Here is a 25,685-nt window from a genome sequence, read left to right on the forward strand (position 1 = left end):
GTTTACAATTCAAGGTTTACAGTGAAGGAGCATGGAACACAACTTGGAAGTGGAACAACAGACAGATTCAAACTCATTAAGGTAACACTAAATAGAACAAAAAAATTCTCAGTCAATCACTTAAATATTCAATCATCTTATTAGGATAAGGTGTTATTGGCATCACTTATTGGAAGCGATTCCAAGCAGCAACTGTTTCCCAAAATCTCAAAGATAATTACTTATATCAGTTAAGTTACACGATTTATGGATACCACAGAAGTAAATGCTGTAACTAAAGATAGCAAATCAAAATGTAATCATCAAAAAACAGCAAAAAAACCCACAAACTTTTGCAAATTCCAATTCCTTAACACATAAGAAATGATTCAATGGCCCTTTAAATAATGAAAAAGCTATCATCACTTTCAAGGTTATTACTGCTAAAACTGGAAGGGCCTGTAATTCTCCTCCTACTTTCAGCTGAAGTTTAAGTTTCAGCTAAAGTCTAAGCTAAAATAAGTCTGCATCTGGAAGGGAAGACTTGATATATGTTGAGATTCCTTAATAGCTTTCCTGTACATTTTCTTTTAAACTGTTGGCATTGTTATCTTCCACATTTTGGAGCTTTAATTCATTCTGAAAATGTAGCACCACCATGGGCACACATTATGTGGTTATTTATGGCAGTGACATTCACAGAGATTTGAGTACTGAAGAAGCGATACCAATATTTTGAAAACCTAGCTGAGAACAAAATGATTACTTCCAAAAATTTTGTTGGAAACTGAAGAAGTCACAAGCAACAGAAAACTTCCCTGATGAAGAGACTGATAGCTATTGACCGCTACAAAGACATTGATATTAATAAACATGAAAATTAAAGTCTTTCCATTCAACTTTCAAAACATACCTCTGGGACTTTAAACAATAATGAAATACAATTATTAATCTTATATATCCCATAAATTAATCTCGGATCTTCTGGGTTGCCAGAGTTCAGACAGCAAATTCCTTCATCCTATTTGTCCATACAAATAGCTTCAGAGATTTAACTGTACTACTGATTATTACACAGCCATGTTCACACTCTTGTACATTTACCCAGTTGTCCATCAAAACAAGCTTCCAAAAATGCTCTTATCACCACAATAGAAAAGCTTTTCAACAACACATCTGACGTTTAGCACCATAATGCAAGAGAGATTATGGAATACTGACAAGGACACATGTTTTAAACCATTGCGTTTTTAATTGGTAACTACTATTTTGCTAATCAGTAGAAAAAAGAGGGGCAAAACTTTTAGAATATTTAGAAGTAGAATATTTAGAATTTAGAACATTCACAAGCTTGATTTGTGCAGATAAATATATGAAATCATTACCAGAGACAAGTAGTACAAAGGTAAACTGTTCCTGTTCTGCAAAGCAATGAACTCCTCTACCTCTTCCTCCCGCCCCCTAAAAAAGCACCTGTTGTTCCTCCATTTGAAATAAGCACAAAGCTGTTTTTCCAAAAGCATAATCTTGAAAAAAAAAAGTTTAACTATGAGGAGTATCTCTTTCAACACATGTCCCTATAATGGTGTTTAAGTCACAGTAACAGTATATTTTTCATTCTGAATGCTGGACCGGATTCAGCTCTTCAGTGAAAATCATATAAATTAAGATAATACCTTACAGTGCCATCTACTGCTAAAATTTTTAGCTACTAATTATTCTAATTTATATGCAATTGGCAATGCTTTAGTACAAAAACCCTTAGGAAACATAATTCAAAAAGTGAAGAAAGATGGTATAGCATGGCTAATTATGTGATATAACACAAATTATTGCCAAATCAATAGCTACATGGATTAGACAAAATTAATCCAAGAAGGTAATTATCAAACTTGGATAAAGTACGAACAGTTTAATCTTCTCTTCCCACCCCCACCCACCTCCCCCTTACCCCTTCTATATTTCTCTGCTTCCCCTTCTTATTTTCTCTTCCTGCAGTTTAATTCTGAGGAATCACTTTTAGGCCTTACTGCATGTATGTGCATACTAAAAGGCAATCTTTGGAACAACAAGCCTTTTTGCAACAACAGTGCTTAAGGTGAAGTATAACAATGGACCTGAGAGTATATTTTACCATTATAATATGAACGATTTTGCAAAAAAAAAAGTATCTAAACACCTGTAATGAACAAGAAGTCTTGGGACAGGTGTTAGGTTTGTACTATGAAGCCCAGCATCTGGAAGGCGAGAAGGATAGGTATGTGTAACCCTCAGCAGAACCATTTTAGTTCCAAATGCATATCACAATTAATGATATATTTTTAAAAAGTTATTCATCTCAAAACACAACTAAGACAAGTGTCCAGAGACACTGAGAAATTGTGCAGCTCTCAAGGGCAGAACTGGACATTCTGTAGATGACACCACTCCTAACACAGAACCAGAATAGGAGATGAGGGTAGCAGAGGACAACGAAGCAACAAAGAAGCCATCTTTCAAAGCTGCTACAAAATTGTTAATTTTGATATTTCTGTTAAAATTCTCATCCAGTTAATTCTAATGCCTTAAGACAAGTGGAGGCATGTCTCTAGCACTGTTACAAGACTTCATGCGTGTTCTGATGGCATACAAAGTCTCCAACACAAGATTTTGATCATGTCTGTATATCATTTCGATACGTGTTTTAAATTTGACTATTTAGAAAGATACGCACCTTACAGATCCATTTCTGGACTCTTCTGCTGGCAGTGTTACATGTAGTGCCTTCTGAGTATCTTCATCCATATTTCTGTATAGGATTCTGAAATAAGAGGGTTTTCTGTAACTACATAGCACTGAATTTGCAGATTCATAATGTTCTGGGTATTCATCAAGACACTTAAAAAAAAGAGTACCTCATACATACATTAAGAAAAGTGGTTAGCTAAAGTGAAGAGATACCTCAAAAAATTTTTTTTCAACATCAAAGCATACTTTTCAAATTGATGAAACTAAAATTTGTGTCATGTTTATACACCTACATCCACTGGAAGTTAGGATTTGACGAATTCAGCTACGAAACTTGAACTAATCTGTATTCAAAGTATATTAATTTTCATACACAATCAGCTGCCAGGCACTTGATCTGAGACTCATCATTCTTCCCCACGAGTACCTTTTATTACTTCACTTAAAGGTTACAAAGATAATTTCCAAAATATATTGATTTGCTATTCACCTAGTCTTCCTCAGCTGCAAGAACTGTTTTGCCCCTGGAGCTGACAATCTGAACATTAAACACCTGATAACATCAGCATCATTTTTTTCCTGGCATGTTTTAGCACTGCTATTCCTAGCTATTTATGAATTTCATTATTGCCAAAATGCAAATTATTAAATGAACGATTACCATGTCAGATTGCAACTCTTGGCACACATATATTTAATTTACACATTTCTTTTTATAGTTTTATCATTTTATTTATGAATATATCCAGCACTGTGGCAGAATATATAAAACAAAGTGAAAAGAGGCTATGATTGCTTTTTCAATAAAAAGGGAGATAATTTTACAGTGTTATTAGGGTTACAGAATGACAATTAATCCATCACTGGCCAATCTTGATAGGTTTGGTTTTTGTAAAGTTTTACATATGTTTAATGCTCTGATGATTCATGCACCAGATTGTCAGTATTGTTAGCACTAACAATTGTTTTGGGTGCAATGATCACTCTTGCTAAATATAATCTCTCTCATTGACCAGAAGTGTTCCTACTAATCTTCAGAAACTGGATAGTTGCAGAGCTGGATTGTGACTGCTGTTTTTCCAGTTGGCCTCTTAGGACTGAATAGCACTGAGTTTCATATTTTGTGATACAGTTCCCAAGTATATCATCCTTAACAGAACAATCCCAGTGAAGATTTTGTGCATCTCCCAGAGTACATCCAGTAAGTGTACACATCCTTGCTAGTTCAAATATTCATCATACATCAGCTCAGTGTCTGCCCAAGAAGCCTTATAAAGCTTCCCTGTTGCCAACCAATAAGAAAAAAAAAATGGAATTTTAATGTAGTTTTACTAACTGGAAAGCACTTATTTGCCAAAAGTAATTTTATTCTCATGAAAGAAAATAGCTTTGATAACACTCAGCTGAGAAGCATTTCTGATATCAAGAAGTGGTCATCAAAAATGGAGAAGCAGCAGCCCTACAATAACCGCTAAGCTATCGATCAAAGAGCTCACTTAAACAGGAGAGCAACATTCAAATTCCAGCCCCGCATTCACCAGGTAGGTTTCTTTCCAGGAGCCAGTGGGTGTCTTGGGAATGGTCCCTCTCAATCTCTTCAACTGGACTGATTTGATTTTATATGAATAAATATTAACTGCAGCAGCAGCGGCTCTCCATAGCCCACATGAGTACTATAACCACTGAGCTATAAAATCAGGGCTTCTCTCTTGCTCTCCAGCAAAATAAATATTTAACTGTTTAAGCAGTGAAAGAGTTCAAATGAAAAAAAATCAAGAAAGATAAAAAGTAACCATCTCAGTATCCCAATAATTAGGTCTCTCAAATGGACTGTACAGTCCCTGCTGGAAAACCCTGGTTTCTCTCTGCCCATGGAAGATTTCTGCTCTGATACGGACCAGTATAGTACTTGAGTCCCAGACATGTTATTAAAAACCCTTACTACCCAACTGAATAAGCAGCAACTTGTATGCTCACCACAATTTGAGAGATGAGAAACAGAACAAATAGCTGTACTTGATACTCCAGACAGAATGATATTACTCATTTTCTCACTGCTCCCAACATACATTTCTACCTGGTAGGTTTAGTAGATTATTTTACTGTGGCGTCTAGAAAAAGGCTCTGGTATCATTGCTGCCTCTTACAGGATATAACCAAGATCAATCAGCACTGAACCATCGAGGCCTGCAGCTTCCTCTCTTGGAGCAGCTGAACAAGTCTTCCAAGTAACACCTAAACTCTGGTTATGGTATCACATCATTCCTGCTAACCTGTATTCAGGCTTGGTCTTCAGCTCCTACACACACTTAACTACAACAATAATTTACTCCCCAAAACAGCTACAGTTAAATTTCCTTCTGATGAACCATACAATTGGAAACTAGCTTTCAGAAATAACTGTTGCTTTTTTCTTTCTTGCACTGATATATTATATATATAAAATTGTGGCATTGGAATATCAGTTTCTTTTAATCAGATTTTCAGGATAGAATTAAAAAGTACCAAGCTTTAAACAGAATTATGTAGCACCCCATTGCAAAGCCCTGCGTACAGAATGACACCATCATTTATGCTGTCTTTCTTATGACAGAGGTTTCTTCATTTAGATATGCTGCATGAAAAATAGATCTGCTCCTGGTAAAATTAAATGTTACTGATGCATGCATTTTTCCTGAAGTCTATTTTTGATAGATGTCTATTGCATTGGATCACTTTTTCTAATCAAGCTTTGCATAACTAAATGGTGACAGTAGAAGGAATATAAATAAATATTTTTAGTTGAGACTAGACCAAGTGATTTCTGCCCCCATAATCAAGTTAACCTTGTACAGCTGCTCTAGTTCTTTAAAAACACAGCTTGCCTGATCTATAGTACTAATTATATGTGAATAAACCTGTTTACCAGATCTGTTTTTATTATTTTGTGGAGACTGCCACATGACAGAATACACACTGACTGCACATAATTCATATGAAAATAAAATTGACATTTAACTTTGGAGAAATCCATGGAGTTCATTGACATATTCTTAAAGACAGCTACTGAGTTCTCATAGGCTGCACTCTGTTTTTAACAGCTGGTCAAACCATATCTACATATAAGAAGGATTTGCAAGGGAGAAGAATTTATTTTTTATACAGTAAGGAATACCACTGCTATACTAATGCTCTCACATAAATAGGAAGATCAAGCCAGAAGAGCCAACAACAGAATTAAGTGGTTTTTTTTGTTGTTGTTTTTTGTTTGCTTGTTTTTTAAATGAAGACATTGTTATTGCTCTGAACCACTCATCTCTAGTTGAACTAGCACCTGGTCTACAAATGTATCTCACCACTAATTGTCCACACTGGAACACCAAAACTGAAGCCAAATTTATAGTTATATTTGCTTACTAATGCAATGGAAGAAGGTATGAGCCAAATAAGAGTGAAAACTGTCCATTATAGCTGCAAAAAGTTCAGTTGGCTCACATGGTTTAAGAAGTTTAGCTTTTGTACACAGAATTAAACAGCAATACCCCTAGTAGCTACCCCAGCTTCCCAACCTGAACACAGCATTCAAGTGCAAGGAGGCCCAGCTTTCAGCAGAAGCCTTGACTGAATGGTGCAAAAAGCAGAATTCTGCAGCCACTGAAATGCTTTAAGCATTTCTCCCCAACTATGTTACTAAAATATATATCCATTACATAATTACCACATATGCAAAGATGACAGACTATTTATTAAAATGCAAAGCAGCCAAATTCATTTAAAGAGATGGGAAGGGGGGGAACAGATGCCTTTACAAATAGGCTGCAAACCAAGCCATTTCCAGAGACCTCATGTATTTGCTGCAACAAATAAACAGAATTCTCAAGACTGCTGGGTAATGTATTTTTCAGAGATATACCAAAGTCAGATACCATCTAATGTGCATATTTTACATGGCCTTGTGAAGGAAGATCTTTAGAACTGAAACCAAAAACCGTAAGATCTGCAAGTGTTCTCATTCCTTGTTCTGTCCCCACCTTCTAGCAATAAAATTCCTCATTCCTGTTGAGTTACCACAGAAAATGCATGTTTTTCCATTCCAACAAAACAGACTTGCAGAATCCGGTCCCTCACTACAGAATAAAACAAAATGGGCCACAAATCCCCTCTAATATTCAGCAATTCATTTGTCTCATCACTACACACGCATGCAAGTAGTAAAGAAGTGAAATTAAAATGTAAGTGCTAGAGAACAATAGTCCAAAGGGCTTTAGCTTTCTACAACTACCAATTCTAATGCAGACAACCAATGCAAGCTCTGTCTTTCAGTGTTAGAGAAACCTGTTTAAACACATTGTATGGCTTGAAAGACAGGAGATGGCAAAGAGGCAGGAAACATTAGAAAGCATTTTCCTCATAACAATAGCACCAGTTCCATCTGCAAAATACACAACAGTAGGAGTTCACCCATACGACAATCCATACTTCAAAGAGCAACAAGCATAAATATCAGTAACTGGAGCTTATTTAGGCACAGAGACTATGCATATTTTTGCAACCACAATTTATCAGTAACTCAATTCTTTGAGGTTTGGGGTAAGGATTTAAAAGATCTCCACCTCCCCCCTCCCCCGGCACACACATTGGGTAACCACTGTTTTCCTTCAACTTCACTTCTGTACAAACATACTATTTTTTTCCTTATTACTTTATTTCCCCTCTCCACTGGAAATATCCTATGAATTTTCAAATGAAGAATATCTATCCTCAGAGGAAAATAGAAAAGTTAACAAGTTTTGAGTTTAATTGATGCTTTTTATTTCTCCCCTTTCTGTGAAGTTACTAGACTAGAAGGAATAAGTAATTCCATACCTTGTTTTTGAAAAATATATTTTTCAAACTTTATTTTAAAAAGACCTTGAATTTAACTGCATGAGCTAGCAGCTGGTACAGCCTTATCCACGTACCTCACAACAATTTGTGGTTGGTGGTTCTTAATTTTTATTTTTAAATATGGAAGCAGCCTTATGCTGATACAACTGTCCTTTTCATTTCTGATTGATAGAGGCAAGCTTTGGTCATGGAAGGCAAATTGTACAGATACATGAACCAACAGTAACCACCTGTAGTAAGAGGAAGCTAAAGATGTGATTTATTCCACCACAATAGGGAATCCTAGGAAACCTCTCATGGAATTGATTACAAGGCAAAGTTACTTGCTGAGTATTGCCTCTGACCCTGCATGAAGGATATGGCCATTCCATTTTATTGATTAGATAAATAATTCCCTGCTGTTTTCTCTTATTGTTTTGTAATTTTGCAGAGTAGACATCAGCTTGCATTGTAAACATGTTCATTGGGAGAGCATATAAAAATACTGAAAAGAAGGAGAAAGGTTGAATATCTGAGAGAGCTCAGTCTCTCCCTGTATTAATAAGACCTTGACAAAAAGTTAACTCATACTTATTGCTCCTTAACACATTGCTCTTAACTCCAAAGCAAACAGTTTATAACAAGTTGGTTTTGGTGTTTTTCTGTATTTGTTTAAAAAATAATATAAAAAAAATCAAGTATATACTTATGCACAAGATTGCTCCCCACCACCATTTACCTTAAACTTAAAATTTGGAGTGAAGTCAAAAGGTGTCATCCTAAGTGATCCACAAAACCTCTGAAGAGATTTTACTAAGGAAGGAAAGAACTGTAAAGCAAAAACATACTTTATACAAAAAAAGTATAAGGATGGTGAGATCAAGCCTATTACCTAAAACCTATTGATCCTGAGTTGTTATGGGTGAAGGATTGATTGGTCAAGAATGTTATTTCAGAATTATCTCTATATCACTTTAAAAGAAATACTCTATTGCTAATTGTTCCAGTATCTTTCTTTTCCTTAGGTTCAAAAAAACATGAAGAATCACCAAGTCTTCTTAAGAACATATCCAAAAATGTTCAAATTGCTTTATCTGAAAGCATGAGGAAGATTAATACTTGAGGTTAAGTGAAACATTTTCCTGTGGAAGAGACATGATTCAGGTTTTATACAGCAACACAAGTGCTGTATGTCTAAAAAAACATAACGTACTACTTACTTTTCCATCCTCGTAGGTAATTTTATTTTTAAAAGAAAACTGGTCTGGAAGCTAAATTTTGCTGCATGCTTTTAAACACACCAAATCCTAGACTTAAGTAACATCTTGAAATTCAGCAAGATGAAGCTTCTGTAATCTAAAATGTCAGGAACCAAAAGACATCATTTAGCCACTCTATATGAAAACTTAAGTGATTTCTGAGAGCTTTATATAATTATTCAAAAACTTCACATTGTGAAAAAACATATCACTGAGTTTTTGAAAGAAAGATCAACAATAAGCTTGGGGAAATACCACCATCCAAGTGCATGCTAAACTCAGAATTAAGAAGCTCCTTAAATTTTCTCATAGGCATTTTAGTTGAAAGCAACCAGAGAAGTCCACATTTAAAAATAATTTTTAACATCTAAAACAGTTACTTATCTTTCCCTAGATAATCGTCTAGTTATATGGATTTAAATAGATCCAAACAAGGCAAATAATATTTAATAAATGCAAAAAATGTTACTTATTCTTCCCATGTCCACACAGTTTGGTTTTGTTACACTTCTGGTGCACTTAATCCACCAAAATCAAGGAGGTAGTTCCATGGGAGGTGGACCCTGTTAGAACAGTCTTGGACCTTTCTATATTTTTTTGTCTTCAACTGTTTTTTCTTTTTATCTAACACGAGTTTGATTAACATCTACTTCCGAAACACTGTCATCTCATAGATCTATGTAAACAGATACAGGTAAAATTGACAGATTACACATGTATAAGTCTGATTTTTACGAAAGTATCCAACCGTACCATCTCATTTGCACAAGATGTGTTTCCTTTTAACTTAGATGATTCAATATGGCCATAGCAAAAGAGATTCAGCATTAAACTTATTAGAATACAAGAGTAAAAAAGTAAAAAGAGTAACAGTATTACTATTAGAGAGCCCATCTGACAAGCATGGGAAAGTAGAAAGGTGGAGTGATTTTGTTGAAGAGATGAAGTTAACAATTGCACTATGTAACAACAAATTAATATTGTATAGCCATAAAGCTGAAAATAAATGTGTTTGTGCGCTTAAGGTTATTTTTATATATATATATAAAATGAAACAGCCTGTGTCTACGTGAATAAAGTGTCAGAGCCACATAAGATGCTTGAAATGAGCATTAGATCATACACTTTAACTGTTATGGCTATAAGAGTAACAAAACCCACCCAAAACACAAGCTTGAGAAATGTCTTAGTGCTATAACTTTTGGTTCACTCAATTTCCTTTTTAGACACAGTTGGAATAGATAGCCCAGAACTACTCATCACCGTCTCCTCTTGGGATGTAACAGCAGGTACAAATCACAGATTTCATAGTGCTAAAGAGCTAGATTTTATTTATACATTAGTCAAACAATATCTGTTTCTTCCTCCTCTTTTTCCTCCTTAAATGAGAAATTATACCTAGAGAATAAATAGTATTCTAGCAACTACTCAAACATGCTGATGCCACAAGTGCTTGTATCTTTTCAGATGGAAATAGTAGAGTTGCTTAGTTTAATGGCATTTTGCTATAAATAATAGACCAAATTCTGCCATCCATTCTCTCAATACTATTGGCAACTGGAAGCATGATTTCGCAGAAAGTTAGAGGTAAGTAAAGTACCGCTTGAAGCTGCCTTTTTTAAAAAATGAAGAGGGAAATAATCTTTCATGTTTGGATTTGCATTTAATAGCTACGTTCAGTACTATTAACTAACATTTTAAGGTTATAATGCACATTTTCCACTATGCACATTTTTTTTCACTATTCCATACACATTCATTGTTTGAGTTACTTTATATTGAGTTGTTAGCATTTACTCTTCTGAAACATGGCAAATGCAGTAGAACCTCAATAAATTATTTACACTTTCAAAGACCAAAAGCTTATTAAAATTTACCTGGAAGAGGACATTTATGCTTTGCTCTGAAGCTGAGAATGTAAATTATCATCATCTGCCCTGATTCTTCTTTCACTTCATCAGTATCATCCCCAGTTAGAATTGTGCAAATGAGAAATAAAGACCTCCAAGAATAATCCCTTTATATGTCCTGGGCTTCAACACCTTCAGAGCTCTCCGTTGGGCTTTAATTTTCAGTTACTGCAAGAGAAAAGTGCTGCAGACACTCACAACTATCAACACTGAAAAAGAAGTCTCAATAATAGAAGTTCCTACGTTGTTTTCAAAGCATAGAGCTGGCATGTAGACAGACAACCTTTTCAGACTGATAGTTAACAAATGGTAGACATAATGCAGTCAGAACCTAAAGGCATACCTGTTGGTCCTGGTACTCCTACACTGAAGAAAGCAAAGAATGTGCTGCTGAGGTCAAAAGATTAATCAGTGGTAAGTGAATGTGAGCAGTAACTGATCCAATTAGAAGAGGTTTGTTTTATGTAAGAGTATTTACTTTGCATATGATCTTCACACAGCAAGTCCAGAGAAAACTTGATAGAATAAAATTTTGGGATGTGCTAAAGTAACATGAAATCTATAAAGTATACGCCTTCTAAATGGCCATTAGTATCCTAGCTCTTCAAAGCACCTTAAATTTTCATCAGTTTATTCCTCTGCAGTTAACAACAGTTAAGACAGTGGTATTACTGGTCCAGACATGGTGAGTTACTACAGTTTTGACTTACAAGGAGAACCAAAACACCTTCCTATATTCCAACAAACAGCTGAAGCTACTGTTTACAAATAACACCACTAAAGGATACTCTTATCTCTGCTGCAGCCACTCCATGTCAGCACAAGCATTTGCTGAGTGACAGGACAAACCAATCCAGGTTAAAATAATTTATTTTTCAAGGGCAGTTTTAAGCTTCGTTAGGTCTCTGGTACAGTTCACTAAGCAACTTCACTAACACTTGTGCTGGCATAACAAGTTTACACAAAACACTGACTGGGTGCATGAGAGAAGGAAAGGTCAAATTTCATCAAGGTTGTGTTCAGTGACGACACCCCCTGAGCATACATACCACCTAACACTCTCAGTCAACAGTAGATTCCTTCCCACTCTATAGATTAGATTTAAGTGAGATGCGAAATGCCGAACTTTCAAGAGCTAAGGTACTCAAAATCCAATGGATGACTACAACTTCAAGTCTTAGGAAGACTTTTTTAAATATAAATTTTATAGAAATATAATAAAACCCCACTTGAATAACTGGATCAGAACTTGAGTTCCATCCCCATGGGTATCACAAACTTCATAATTTCAGTAAAGGTATTTAACCAATGGATAAAAATTTCTGTTTTCTCCCATCAGCTTGGAAATAGACTTTAATTTTAGCTTCTTAGTTAACCCATCTATTAATGGGGTAGAGAAAGCAATAAGGTGTCTAATTAATGTGTATTCTTAATATACTGATGCCTTCGATAAGTGATTGTGCAAGAATAAGGACAGCATGGCATCTAAATCATCCAGATTTGGAGACCAGATACCTACTATCACCCAGGTAGAATATTTAGTCTTCTTTTTATACACCCCATGCCTCTGAAGATAAAGTCAAACTCTTTCAACATGTGTAAGTAAGCTTTAGATAACAAGCAAATGCAACACAAGTGAAAGATAGCTTATCTAGCAGACTATAAGAATAATCAACAATAGCCTGAAGGTAGAAGCTGACACCTCAGAAATGATACAGGTAGGTAGTGATCTAATTCCTGAGGCTTAAGAATTAGAGGCAAGTCCCACATACTGAGCGCAACAACAAAGGAGAGCTTGTGGAACAGCAGAGAAAGCAGCACTGAAACCCGAATAATACATTTTTTGGATCTACCATGTGAGTGGATACAAGAGCAAGTTTGTCAAACCTAGAGAAAAGAATGCTTCGTGAAATGAAAGAGCAAGAACCTGTTAAGAATTTTAGCTGGACTGAGCTATGATTTGTAAACAGCTTAGAAGTCTACAGTTTAATTAAGGTTAGCAGAAGAGACCACAATGAGAGTAGCTATAGAATAAGCAAAGGACTAAAGACAGAGCTCATGGCCAAATTCCCAAAAGGAAGTGTTTTAGCTCCATCTTCAAAAGTGTTAAGTGCCAGAAAAGATTGTGTAGTATATTTATTGCAGGTTCCTGCAAGGTTGGTGCAGGTCTACATCGGTGAAAACAGGATGTTTTGCAGCTTCAGCTAGAATAAGGCAACTGAAAGTGGCGTAAAAGCAACACTTAGGGCCATCTAAGACAGAACTTAAAATATGTAAGTACAAAGGCGTTTGTTTTGATTTTATTTCAAAAGTAAATAGGAAGTAAAGCAGATGCGCAGTCATGAATGAAGACAAGAAAAAGTAAGTTGGGGGCGTGGTATAGGAAGAGATCAGAGAATAAAAGGGAAAATAAAATGGAAGAAATCGTAGAAGTCACTTGTCTGCTAAAATACAAGTGAGATTTCTGTGGAGAGTATGGATGAGGTAGTGACTTTTTGCAGCTGAAGACTCCTGATGGAGCAAATGAAGAAAAGGTGGTAAGGAGGAGTGGGGTAGGGCAGACAAAAAGAGGGAAGGATAACTATAAGAATACAAATAACTGTGTGGAAAACCAGAACAGTTTATACAGTTTACAGTGCAATTCCTGCCCAGAGCTTCTTCCAGCCAGAGATGAAAACCTGTTATTTGAAGGATATGGAATAGGAGAAAGCTGCTCCAGAAATTGTACTGAACTCAAGATTCAGACAGCAATACCTTATGAGATACAGCAAATTCCCCTCTCCATTCATATCATTATCTTCTAGTAATAGCTTGACGCTGATTTATTTTCTTTGCATCATATTATCATGCTACACAAAGTTCAATGAGCTATAGATAGCTATAGCATATTATATTAATATGACAAAGTAATCTCATCATCTCTATAGAAAAGAAGAAAATTTTCTGTTGACAGGAAAACATTGCACTAAACTGGAAGCAGCAGACAGTGTCATTTCAAGCAGAACAGGTCTGGGGGAAACAGTTTAATAAGCAGTTTATACATCCTGATGCGTGCTGTGCATAGCGCACACCAAAGATGATTTATAGTTAAGAAGCAAGAAGAGAATGAAGGCTGGAAGCAACAGTGAAAGCCAGCAGGTCTGCTGGTCGTCATCATGACAAAATGTTGTGGGTTTATTACAAGAAAGATATGGAGATTTACATGTAAAAGCACTTGCCATCCTGTCATACTGTTCAGCCTGACCAAGCTTCCTCAAGAAAGCAAGTACAATGCAGATCAAATAAACTCAGTAAAGAAAAACTATTAGTTTGTGTGACCTTTCTGGAACAAGGAGCTGAAATAATTCATGTTACTGCAGCACTTTTAGCAAAAGGCTGACAAGGGAGTACATAGCTTTCTATTCCAAAGTGACATTACCTATGTGCCTGCATAAACAGAGGTGAGTCAGCCTAGGATAAGTAAGTTAATATTTAACAGGTTGCAAAAAAGGCAGTTCAGTATCACTACGCATAAACAGAGAACTCTCATGGGGAGGGGATCTTTGTTAATAATACCTTTGCAACACTGAACTAACTGTGCAGCCAGATCTGTTCTCTCTGATTTACAGATCATTGTGTTGCCTGTTCATTCAGCAGTCTTCAAAGGCTCAGGTTTAGAAGCATCCTTGCTTTTCAGGGATGGATATGAGCACTGAGTGGCAGTGCTGTGTGTATGAACACGTCTGGAAAACAGCCAGTCTGGCAAACACACCTGGAGCCTTCCTAGTTGGGCTTCACTACTAGTAGGTTCCCCTGCTCTCCAAAGATGAGGACAGCACACATTTAGGTTTCCAGTACTTTTTAACCCCTCAATACATATGTGTCTGTATTCCGCCCCCCCCCACCCCCGGCTTTTAGCCTTTTAATCCCTCATCGCTCTTTGAGGGAATGTCTGAATACAAGCACATTGATATTGTATATCAGCTCTTTGCCCAGGGCCAAATTCCAGCTCACCGTTTATGCAGGGTCTGCTGGGAACACACTTTAAATACTGCTGTTCAGATATTAATACATCACGTAATGGAGTATATGCAAATGTAGCCATGAACATGCATCAAAAATATAAAAAATACAAGATATTGAAATGTGTGTCATGCACAAAGAAAAGCAGATACATTATGTACTCCAGAGACTATTCACTGATGCAAGCCATAGGAAAATTTCTCTGCTGTTAAATTGCAAGTCTTCAGAAATATACTCTTATACTTAATACATCACACTTAAAGTAATCTGTAAGTACTGCCTTCAAAACCAGAGTAGGACCTCTGCTCAGTCCTTAAGCAGAAAGCTACTTTAAGTTCAGTCTTGAAATAATTGAGCACTGATACAAGTGCTTTAATCTCAAGTGCTAGAAGTGGGACTCCAGCTTGCTAAACTGGAAGCATCCATATACTATACCATAGTATAAAAGTAAAAAGCAGTTTTACACATGATAAAGTATGTTTCTGTGCGTACATGTTTTTGTTAGTAAAATCTGAAGTACATCACCTAAAATATTAGATAACAATTTAACTTCAGAGAGATTTAAAGAAAAAAATTAACACTGCACTTCCTTGAAGAACTGTGACCATTGTTTTGCATTACACAGTGCCTTACTTCATAGCTTAAGTTTCACGAAAGAAGACTGCTGTAATCTCTTCACTGAAGTTAAATTAGTTCATTACAGGTTCTAGGCTATTTACTTCATTACTATACCTCAGCTGCAACATTGCAGCCCATTCTTCTATATCGTCTTTTCAGATCAGGTCTTGGTACATACAAACGTAGCTTCTCCCCATCCAAAAGCCAGTCACATCCACAGTCCCGGTTCACAGTTCAGTTTGGGAAACAACTTATGACTGAGCTGCCCTAAGGGTTCAACAGCCAGGACCAGGATGGAGCAGAATAGCTGGATTCCCCTGTAGAAATAAGTTCAAGTCTGTGTTTAAGAATAAGTTTATCAATTTTGCATTTTACTTTCCTAAAGAATAACTTTGAGGCCAACCTTGTGGGAACAGAGAACGTCTTTCCTCACAAGTACTCACCTCCCATATATGCATCCTCACAGCACTGCCACACAACTAATGATAGAAATCATTAGCTTGTAGATGAGATCTCATCCTGAGATCTTTTCTACAAGGGGTTCCAGCCACAGATGGGATTTGCAGCATCCCAAAGTTAAAATAAGTTTGAAGTTGCCACAAGGGTAACGCAGATAACTTAGGATAATCTCAGGATCTCTTACCTTTTAGTCCCATACAAGGATGCTTTCAACCAATTTTAGCTTTGAATCTTTCCAAAATCAATACAGCTGATAACGAGGCCAACAGTATCACTGTAATCTGTAAACACAGGTATACTTCAACATCACTGTTTCTTTGTTTTAACTTCTGCCAAATCTTACCATATTTCCAGAGCACATACAATGCTAGGCATCCCCAAATAACTACACTTAATTTCCCCACCCCTCAACTCTGAGCTCTTACCAGATAATGTTTTTCCACCTTAAAAAACCAGAAGCATTGCTATTCAGTAGAGAACTCAGACACAGTTCAGGTCTGTTTACGATCTCTGCTATAACTCCTTGGATCTACAAGTGTTTAGACTGAAGAGAAATACTGCACCCATTTGTCTTTTCCCAGAAGCACATGCATTTGCTGAAAGGCAACATCCCAGGAGTTTCACACTAAATCTGACTCTGCCTCTCCTCTGCCATTCATTCTAGCTGTAAGCCTCCACTTTGCCCACTAATATGCACTGTGAATAACTATGTCAGCCTAAAAAAGCAACATTACTTTAAAAATAGACAAAATTCTTTCCCATTTAATTGTGTAAAGATCACTGGGCTTAAAACACAAACAGAATCCTGAAGTGTTTTGCTAGGCTAGTCTACACAATCCTAAAATAGTGCAGAGGAGAAAATAACAGTATAATTGGACATAGGGAGCCATCATGTTTAGATACTTGATATATACACCACAAGCAAATCTCATTCTTGTGTTAAGCAAGATAATTTTGTTATGTTATTTCTTCCCTCTGTTTACAACAGTAGCTTCCCTCCCCCTCCCCCCCCCCCCCCCCCCCTTTCTTCTTGAAAATTGACCTGGTGCATCCATATCAATAAAAGGAGAAAGGTGTCTTTGGCAGGTACATTAAATAAAGTCTATAGACAGCAATTCAGGGAAGAAGAATAGAACAGAATCAAGTGATCTGATTGCTGTGAGGGAAACAACAGACTGATACTTCAGCTGAGGAAGTGTTCCTCTGCTAAGAGAAATGGAAAGCATTTTTAACAAGTGGATGGGTATGATTCAAAAAGAGGTTGAAGAAAGAAGAAAGAAAATCAGCAGTCCTTCAAAGCAAGTGATAAAGCTACATTTGCTAAGTTCCTTGGGATGGGCCTTTGTTGCTGAGGTATCAATAACATTTGAAGCAATATTCAAAGCAGTAATATTTCCATTTTCAGTGACAACTTATTCAGGAAAGTCATTTTTTTTTTTTCCACCTAAGATAAAACAGCTGGCCGTTGATCCTAATGTTGTATTTCCATAGTTTCTGGTCACAAACAAGAGCCAAAGCTAAGCAACATGAGTCAAGTTGTCCACATAGGGTTTTTTTTTTTTGAAGTATAAACTGGTTTAGAGCATGACATTCAGTGAAATGTCCTTACCAATGAACATCAACTAGTACAAGACAAGCTGGCTTTCTAACCTTAGTGTAAGTAATTAAGCATAGATAGGATTTTTTTTTTTAACATACTTATTCACATATAAAATCTTGTATACAGTCTGCTTACAAAGATACAAAGATTGAAGTATTTTCCTGAGTCAAAAAAAAATCTTAAGGACATTTCAATTCTAGAAAGATTATATTAGATTAACTAGTTTATTTGGAAAAGTATAATCAAATTTTGCCTTACTCCTCCTTCAGACAATATAAAACAAAAATTTGAAAGTTAAATGAAAGCTCAGACTAAGTGGGCTGAAATTAATCACATTTTAATCACTTAGACCATTTCTTTTTCACAGCAACTTTTCCTTGTTCCACAAGCAATAGATTACCATTTTCCCATTAGAGAAGGCAGCTACCTTGAAATATCTTTCAGCATCAAGGTGGTCCTCCAACTCCCTTGATAGCAACAGCTCCTGCTTTCAGATAGTTCAGCTAGATATATTAACCAGTCAGACCCAGAACAGTGCTCTCCTTTTCATTTAGCTTTCAAGTTTGCAGCTTTTATTTCAAACCTGAAGAGAGCTTGAAGAACCAAGAAACTCAACTGTTTTCTGTCAAGCACTTTGGCTGGTCTACAAAAATGGTATTACTGCTACTGTAAATATACATGTTCAATAAATATTCTGACACCAAAGCCAAAAATGAGTGCTATAGGCTTGATAATACAACCCACCAACATAATGCCAGCATGTTTAAAAACTAATACCCTTGCAACCAATTTTATAGAGAGACTATTCAGATATTATGGTGATGGGCAAGAACATAAAATATTATAATCATATTGCTTATAGCCACTAAGTTAACTGTAACCACAAGTAGTGCTGTTCAGTTTTCCTTACATGCATCTGTGATACTTCAACATAGAGAGCATTGGAGAATCTGATTCCCAAATTATGTGACAAATATTATCTACTATGAATTACCTAATTGACTAAGAAAGGGTCAGTCATATGAACAGTAAGTACATCATCTTCACTTAAAGCTTTCTAATGTCAATAGGTCATTTTAATGTTATAATCTTATGCTTTAAGATTATAAATTAACACTTGCATTTAAGGAGCATTTGCACTGGTCTGCTGAAATTTCATGCCAGTAGTATATTATTTAATGCTTTGATTTAAGGCTTCAGAAATGAAATTCTGTTACCAAGACCAGCACTCAAGTCTCATGCAAATAATGGTGATAGTATTAGTCAACTTAATGAAGCATGATAAAAGCTTTAAATCAATATCCTGACAAACAGAAAAATAACCAAAAACAAATCTTTTCACACAGCACTTAAATCCGAACAGACTGAAGTTACTGTCTTAAACATGATCTGCTTTAAAATATATGATTTTCTGCAAACACCCATATATTTGCTAGCCACTCTGTAATTTCCCTGTATTATAATGGGGTCAGTTTGTAAACCCAGTAAAAGTAATAGCACAACACTAACAATTAGCAAGTCAAAACAGAAGGGTGTTTGGGACATTATTATGGATCTTTACATATATCTAAAAATAGAGACTATCATAACTAATAATTATATCAGACTGAGTAATAGCAAATGAAATTGCACCTTATTGAAAAAATAGACACATGGTGCTACTTCAAGTTCTAAGTTTATAAGAGTCTTTTTTTCTTTCCAAATTCAGTAGTAAGCAGATGAGAACTACAGGGCAAAAAGGTTGCTATTACTGATCTAACACTCCAGACCATTTGTACAAGAACAACATATTGCAGGCATATTATAAGGCCATATAAAACTGCATTTTTGAAGTAAAAATGGGCTAAAAACCTTTGCTGAGGTCAGCCATTTGTTAGTAAAGTAGAGCACGACACAATCAAATGTCTGGATCAATGTAATTGCACTGAGAGAGATGAAAGGAAACCACTTGCATTAAGAATCACACTATAATTTACACAGGTTCCCTTATCTTACTTCCACTGAAGTCAACAGCAAATTTTCATCAACTTCAATGGGATTGTTGATGGGCCATGAATTATCCTTGGATGCGCATCATAGGGTCTCTAATTTTTGTCCTTTTTCTACCTGGTTGATGAGAGGTAACCTCACAGACATGTCATTATAGCTGGCATACTTTAATAAGGGATTTTGAATGATGATATTTTTTTCTATTGCCAACCTTTTCTGAACAAAATGAATACCACCTCATAGTTGTTATTGGTGAATTGCTCAGCTCTGCTGAAACTTCATAATACGATGGGATAAATATTGAGTTAATCTTTCAGGTGATAGAGACATTTAATAACATGCACTTAAGTGAATTGTTTTAAGAGGGGTGGGGGATTTATGGAGCTAGACCACTGCTTTTGGAGATTTATTTATATATATATATATATATATAAAAATAAAAGCAGAACAAACATGGAGTGTCTTCAGTAAGAAAGCCACTATAACCTTTGCCAGTTTTACTTCCTAGATGTAAGTAACCATTGATTCAGTCAAATAATCCTGGCACATTTAAGCCTGGTAGTCATGAAACAGGAGAAACCACTGCATTAAATGTGCCTAAAGTAGAGTGCAGTTACAGCATCTATTGAACGTGAAAGACAGGGTTCAAGTGAGTGAGACTTAACATCAGCCCACAAGACTAGACAAATCTCTCAAATCTCTCCTTCCCTTATATACTAAGCAAAACATTATTAGACAAGCTTCACTGATGTACATAGACATTTTCTATGTACTGCAGTGTTAAACATAAAATTCATCATTACTCACATACACACATTTACATACATAGGTAGATAAAAATCTGCTAGGAGCACATTTGCTGCTCTAGGCTGCAGCATGGCAAAGATCAGAGTGACTGAGATACATTCTCAAGCTTTTCTCTTTCTCTAGCATTTTCAGCTAATGAACCTCCAGGATCAGCAGCTTTATAATTGTATTTGCAATGTATACAGCTTCACCATTAGCAAGAAAAATTCTGTGACTGAGGCGATTTTTAGATTTAGATATCCTGGGCTACTACGGACACCTGAATAACGCCCACCAGGTCATACTGAATTAAGGACCTCACACTCTCAACAAACACAAAAAAGATATATGGGGATTAAGACAGTATAAGACTGAACTGAAGGACTGAAGTCAACATTTATTCACAATGAAGTTGATGAACCATTTTTACCTCCTCAAGAACTCCAACAATACAAGAAAAGCCACTGTTGACCATGTAATAGTTCAAAAATCCCCTAATATCCTTCCTGTCCAATTATCACAGTCATTTGCAATCTATACCATACTTATATTAAAAAAGGGACCATAGCATACATTGTAGAACAAGGAAAGAACTTGCAACTAAAAATACATCTTATACCTTGATACAATTAGTACAAAACGCCAGCCTTCTCTCTAAACAGGGAGTTATCCTGCTGGCAGCTACAGAAGTCATTCACATGAATGAAGAATTTTTTTTTGCAAAGCCCATAAAATTTTTCCTGGTCTAATTCAGACAATACCTTTCAGCAATGTCTAGATGCTGTTACTTCTCTGCCTCTTCTTTTTGGGGGGGGGGGAAGGGTGGGCAGCTGTTTGCACCTCCACCATGGTAATAACACAATGACAAGATCTTTTTCTTCAACTCCCTGGAATGAAAATAAGGATGCCTGGCTTGGAAGGGTACTATGATAAGATCTCTGAGCTAAAAAGCGAGGGTTCATCCCACTTCCATTCTCTAATTATGGTTAAGCACCCAAACACAAGAACGTGGGGGAAGGAGAGCACAGGAAGAAACAAGCAAACAAACAGTAACTCAAATATAAAGCCTAGAGGCCAAGCCACATGTTGGAAGAAGAAAGAATTTTTTTCCCCAGTTACCAATGGAAACCCTTGAGTGTAAGTTACACAGATACAGTATAAATAACTTAATTACTCTTCACACTTGTGAAGTTGGACCCACACAGTATATCCAACACCCAAGGGTTCATATGACAAAACTTAACTTCCTTTCTTCAGTAATTATCTGTTCTGGCAGTTAGTCGTCTCCATATACTTTATCAACCTTCATACTTCAATTGTGATTGCTCACTTCAAATAACATTATTTGTAGCAATGTTGAAAAGCCTAATTCCTAGTCTTCCTTTGAAAGTTGGTTTTGAACATCCATTTGAACTTGCTCTCAAGTCATCCTTCAAGTTAAAGAGCAGGCTTTTAAAGAGCAGGTTTTGTCAGTAAGGTGTATGCCCTGTTCTCCCTCTCAGGCATTCATGGGTGGTTGTCAGTACTCCTGTTTCCTTTGAAATTTCTCACTTGACATATCCCAAGCTCATGCCAAGTTTTCCACTACTGTATTACATCTGTGGCTCAGCCGTATCTGTTACACTGCAGCACTTGAGACTTTCATTAGGCACTACAACAAGTGAAGATCAGCTCCCTTGAGTTTCAGTTCTTGATTTTTGGTTCTAATGCACATCCTTTCTGATAAAACACCTAGGAAGTATAAGAACATATTTCTAATAAAGATCAACTCAACTAGTGAAACATTAGTCTGTGCACAGCTTGCGCTCCATCATTCTGACACATCAGCATAAAAGAGGGAAAGATTGTCACACGCGAACTAGTCCATTCCCTTATCTCTTTTCCACTCTTTTGTGCACACACAATGACTAATCCATTATACCTATTATCCAGCCACCAACAATAGGGCAGTACAACAGCAGCTTAGATTTACAGTACAGTTAAAATCCAAACTGCTTAAAGCAGAGTCTACCAGAATGATGTAGCAAGAGCTAACAGAAATTTCACATCTCTCCCAAATGGAAATTACTCTAAAAAACAAACACCCCGCTCGTTCCTATAGAACATTTTCCAAAGTCCAGATATTCTGAAAGATATATAATTATAAGTAGGAAACTTATCAGAAGACTGATTTCAATGTTTTGTTTTCTACACTTTATGGAGAATGGAGGGAGATAAAAATGCGAAAGAGTAAGTAATGAAGGATAAGGAAGGATAAGTAATGAAAGTATTTTTTGCGAGCTTCCAGCAGCAATCATTTAAGCTGATATTGACAGCAATAATAAACACAGCAATGTGCATACTCTTTAAGTCTGCTGATCCTTTTCAAGGTAGCATTTAGTAGGGACATGAATCTGGAACAAGCCTGTAACACCAAACACCTGTTTACGCAATAACCTTCAAATGCCTATGCATTCCCTAATCTTTCTAATACTCTAACAGCATTCTATATTCCAAAGACATCAATGCCACAGAGTGATAGTTACCTAAAACCTGTAACTATCTGAACAAGTACTTGGGGGTAGGGAGAAGTTGACTAATTTTTACTGCCCCCTTCCCTCCCCAAGCATAAAAAAAGCTCCCAATAAGATAAAACTATGATCTACTGAAAAGCAAAAGGTAACTTAAGTAAATTTTGGGAGGAAGGTACATTCAGGACAAAAAAAAAAGAGATTACCATGAAGAATATTTTACAGATTAGAAGCTCAAGCATACCTTTAAGATCCTAAATTCAGGCTCAGCTTGACTATAGACTGTGTGCTGAGAAAAACTTCCACAGCTCTTGCTGCACGCTTGTTTGCACTGCTCCTGTATGGTAAGACCCACGGGCTCCAACAGGTAATGTCTTTTAAGCACTGCTTTTCTACTTAAGCTGACCCTGTGTGTGGCTGAAGGTTACCAATAGCTGGGAACACTTAGTACCTCCTCGGAAATTTTACCTCCAGAGATTGGTAACATACCTTCTATAACTTTTATCCATTCATAATTATCTGTGGCTCTGAATCCATACTGCCACCCAGTGAATGGAAACAGTTGAGATGTCTCTTTCCAGAACACACTGGCATTAAGAGATTAGATGTTTGGTTAGGGGTGTACCTAGAAGTCCATTTTGGAAATACACAAAGTATTTTTCTTCCGCATATCAGTTTATAATCTTTTCACTTTTAAAATACAGAAAGAAAAATCAGGTGTTTTGTTTTTGTTAAATCATTTGTAACTTTTTTGGGGGAAACATTGCTAAAATACCATACATACAAAGTATTTCTAAAGCCCATGTCCCTAATGGATTTCATGAGATACTAACAGTTCTCTCATACCAGTAAACAAAACCTGCTCAAAATAGATCATGCTTCCCTTTATCTACTTGCATGTCTGGTTGATGGAGTCCAAAGGAGAGATGTAATAGTTTCATTGGTGAGCAGATAGTTTTTCAGATTCTTTTGATTTAGTTTAAAAAATGAATATAAATTCAACTGCAAACAGCAGCATTTTAAAGTAAGATTACAATGCAAAAGCATATTTTAAGAAATATACACGCATGGAGCAATAGCTTCATCTATGGAAGTGTTGAGCCTGACTGTCTGGCTAATACAAAGCAAAAGGAAAACACAAGGGAACTTTAGATTCATAGCACTGTCATCAACAAAGTGTTGTTAGAGTACTTCCCTTTTAATAAAGCTGGCAGCTGTGTGGGGTAAGCTGCCTTTCCTCTTTCCCTCAGCTACGCTTGTAAAGGCTAGGAAGTCTGATTAAGAGGAGCTGGTTTGTAGCTCATTCACAGCAAGCTAGAGAAGGAAGACTAGTCCGATATAGCCTGGAAAGGAAATGTGTTAACTCAGGGGAGAACAGGGCCACTTTTTGTTAGGGATTTCTATAGCACTTCCAGCAGCATTATAAATGAGCAGGTGCACATCCTATGAAAGCAATCTTTTGCAAGAAAGCTGTTTTAGCCAACATGTCTCTAAGGATTTTAAAGGGTGCTAATTTACTACATCCAATGCAAATGAGATACAGAATTGAGTGGGCAACAAAGTCAGGTTTGGTAACTTGAAGAAGTGAAGAGTTACTTCTGTGAATTTCTTGACCACAACTACAGTTTGGAAAGCCTGATGGTCCACAGTTACAAAACAAAATTCAAGCAAATTTACAGTGTAGTCTTAGCCTTCACACAACTTCAGCATAACAGCCAGCACATCTACAGCCACCTCCCTGCTGAAGTTCAGCAACCAGATTTTGAATCAAGCCTGGGTCATAATTCCAAATCCATACACAAATTTGACCCCAAAACTGCTACTTTATCCCTCCAATCATCCTTCGCCAGTATACTTCAGCTGCCATCATCTTATCCAGGGGAATACAGCCAATATTGAACCCTAATTTTTGTTTAGTATGTTCAACTATTTGTAAGGCCAATTACCCTAGCAGACTAGCACTAAAAAAACTAGCAGACAAGAACTACAAGTTGAAGTAGCTTGCAGAAAATTAACTTAAGCAGCATTTCCTGTTTTTTGAATGTTATCAAGAAGTATTTTTAAAGAGGTCAGAAGGAACCGACAAGGTGAATTGTAATTGGTGTTTGCCAATAGGAAAAAAAATAAAGTTGCAAAGACATTCAGTTCTTCATCCATCCTTTTTTCCTCTTCTTTTGGAAACTTACTGTATATTTGCACTACTTCAGAGAACAGGGGAAAAGGTATAACTCTATTGCACTGGAAACAACCACCCAGTCATTGACAAATAACATTCCTGTAGCTATAGCCTGTATTTACTCTAGCTCTCTGGTAGGGAATAGGGTCACTTTTTCCTTGAAAACAAATCTTACTGGAGAAGTTTACTGGTTCTGGCAAAACTTTCATCCATAATAATTCTTCTGAACCAGATGAAATTTTTCATCATAAGCAGAGAGAACAAAAATCAAATAAGTTTAATAGACACTCTGTCCAGAACAATCCATATTTACATAAGCTCTGTACAGCTATCTGCTTACATAAACACTGATTTACAGAAATAATCTGATGAAGTTATTTGGCCTAAATTATTTCACTATCTGTGGTCTTCCCAGCCTCTACTTTCCCTCAATATTTTAATGATCTTCCATCACAAAGTAAATTTTAATTTGTTCCTGGGACTACTATGTTTACTTACAAGTGAAATATTGTTAGATATAGATAGCTCAAAATAGCATAGATAGCCCAAATAAGCGTTCTACAGGAATTCCTGGAATAGCATATAATAAATACAGCAAGAATACAAAATATAACTCCATGCCACCAATCTACTTACAGATTTGAGGAAGCTAATTGAACATTTTACAGCTACAAAATAGGGATGATGTCTCTTTCACAAGTAATTCTCGCCTATAACACATGCAAGGCTTGAATATCTTTTAAAAAAAGAAAGCAAACCTTGAAGCAGTAAAGAAGTATTTGTTCACCACAATTTCTCTTAAAAAAAACAACACGACACTACTGT

At 36.3% G+C, this 25,685-nt stretch overlaps 1 protein-coding gene across 27 annotated transcripts in view; it reads right to left on the reverse strand.

Moving 5' to 3' along the window:
* The window catches only part of SLITRK4 (SLIT and NTRK like family member 4), a 242,968-nt gene that overhangs the window by 214,079 nt on the left and 3,204 nt on the right, over positions 1 to 25,685 (reverse strand). For 12 of the 27 annotated variants that reach the window (XR_013939058.1, XR_013939059.1, XR_013939060.1 and 9 more), the window contains exons 2-5: positions 15,984 to 16,080; positions 15,455 to 15,657; positions 10,688 to 10,888; positions 2,693 to 2,779 (exon numbers count right to left, since the gene is read on the reverse strand). The gene's annotated coding sequence lies outside the window, so the exon portion shown is untranslated. Of the gene's footprint in view, positions 1 to 2,079; positions 2,217 to 2,692; positions 2,780 to 8,290; positions 8,381 to 8,771; positions 8,908 to 10,687; positions 10,889 to 15,454; positions 15,658 to 15,983; positions 16,081 to 25,685 lie in introns of those variants that run through there. The other 15 variants (XR_013939066.1, XR_013939070.1, XM_080554674.1 and 12 more) reach the window with 8 other exon arrangements.

Source organism: Anser brachyrhynchus, assembly GCF_964034855.1.
Source record: "Anser brachyrhynchus genome assembly, chromosome: 13".
NCBI classification, from domain to species: Eukaryota; Metazoa; Chordata; class Aves; order Anseriformes; family Anatidae; genus Anser; species Anser brachyrhynchus.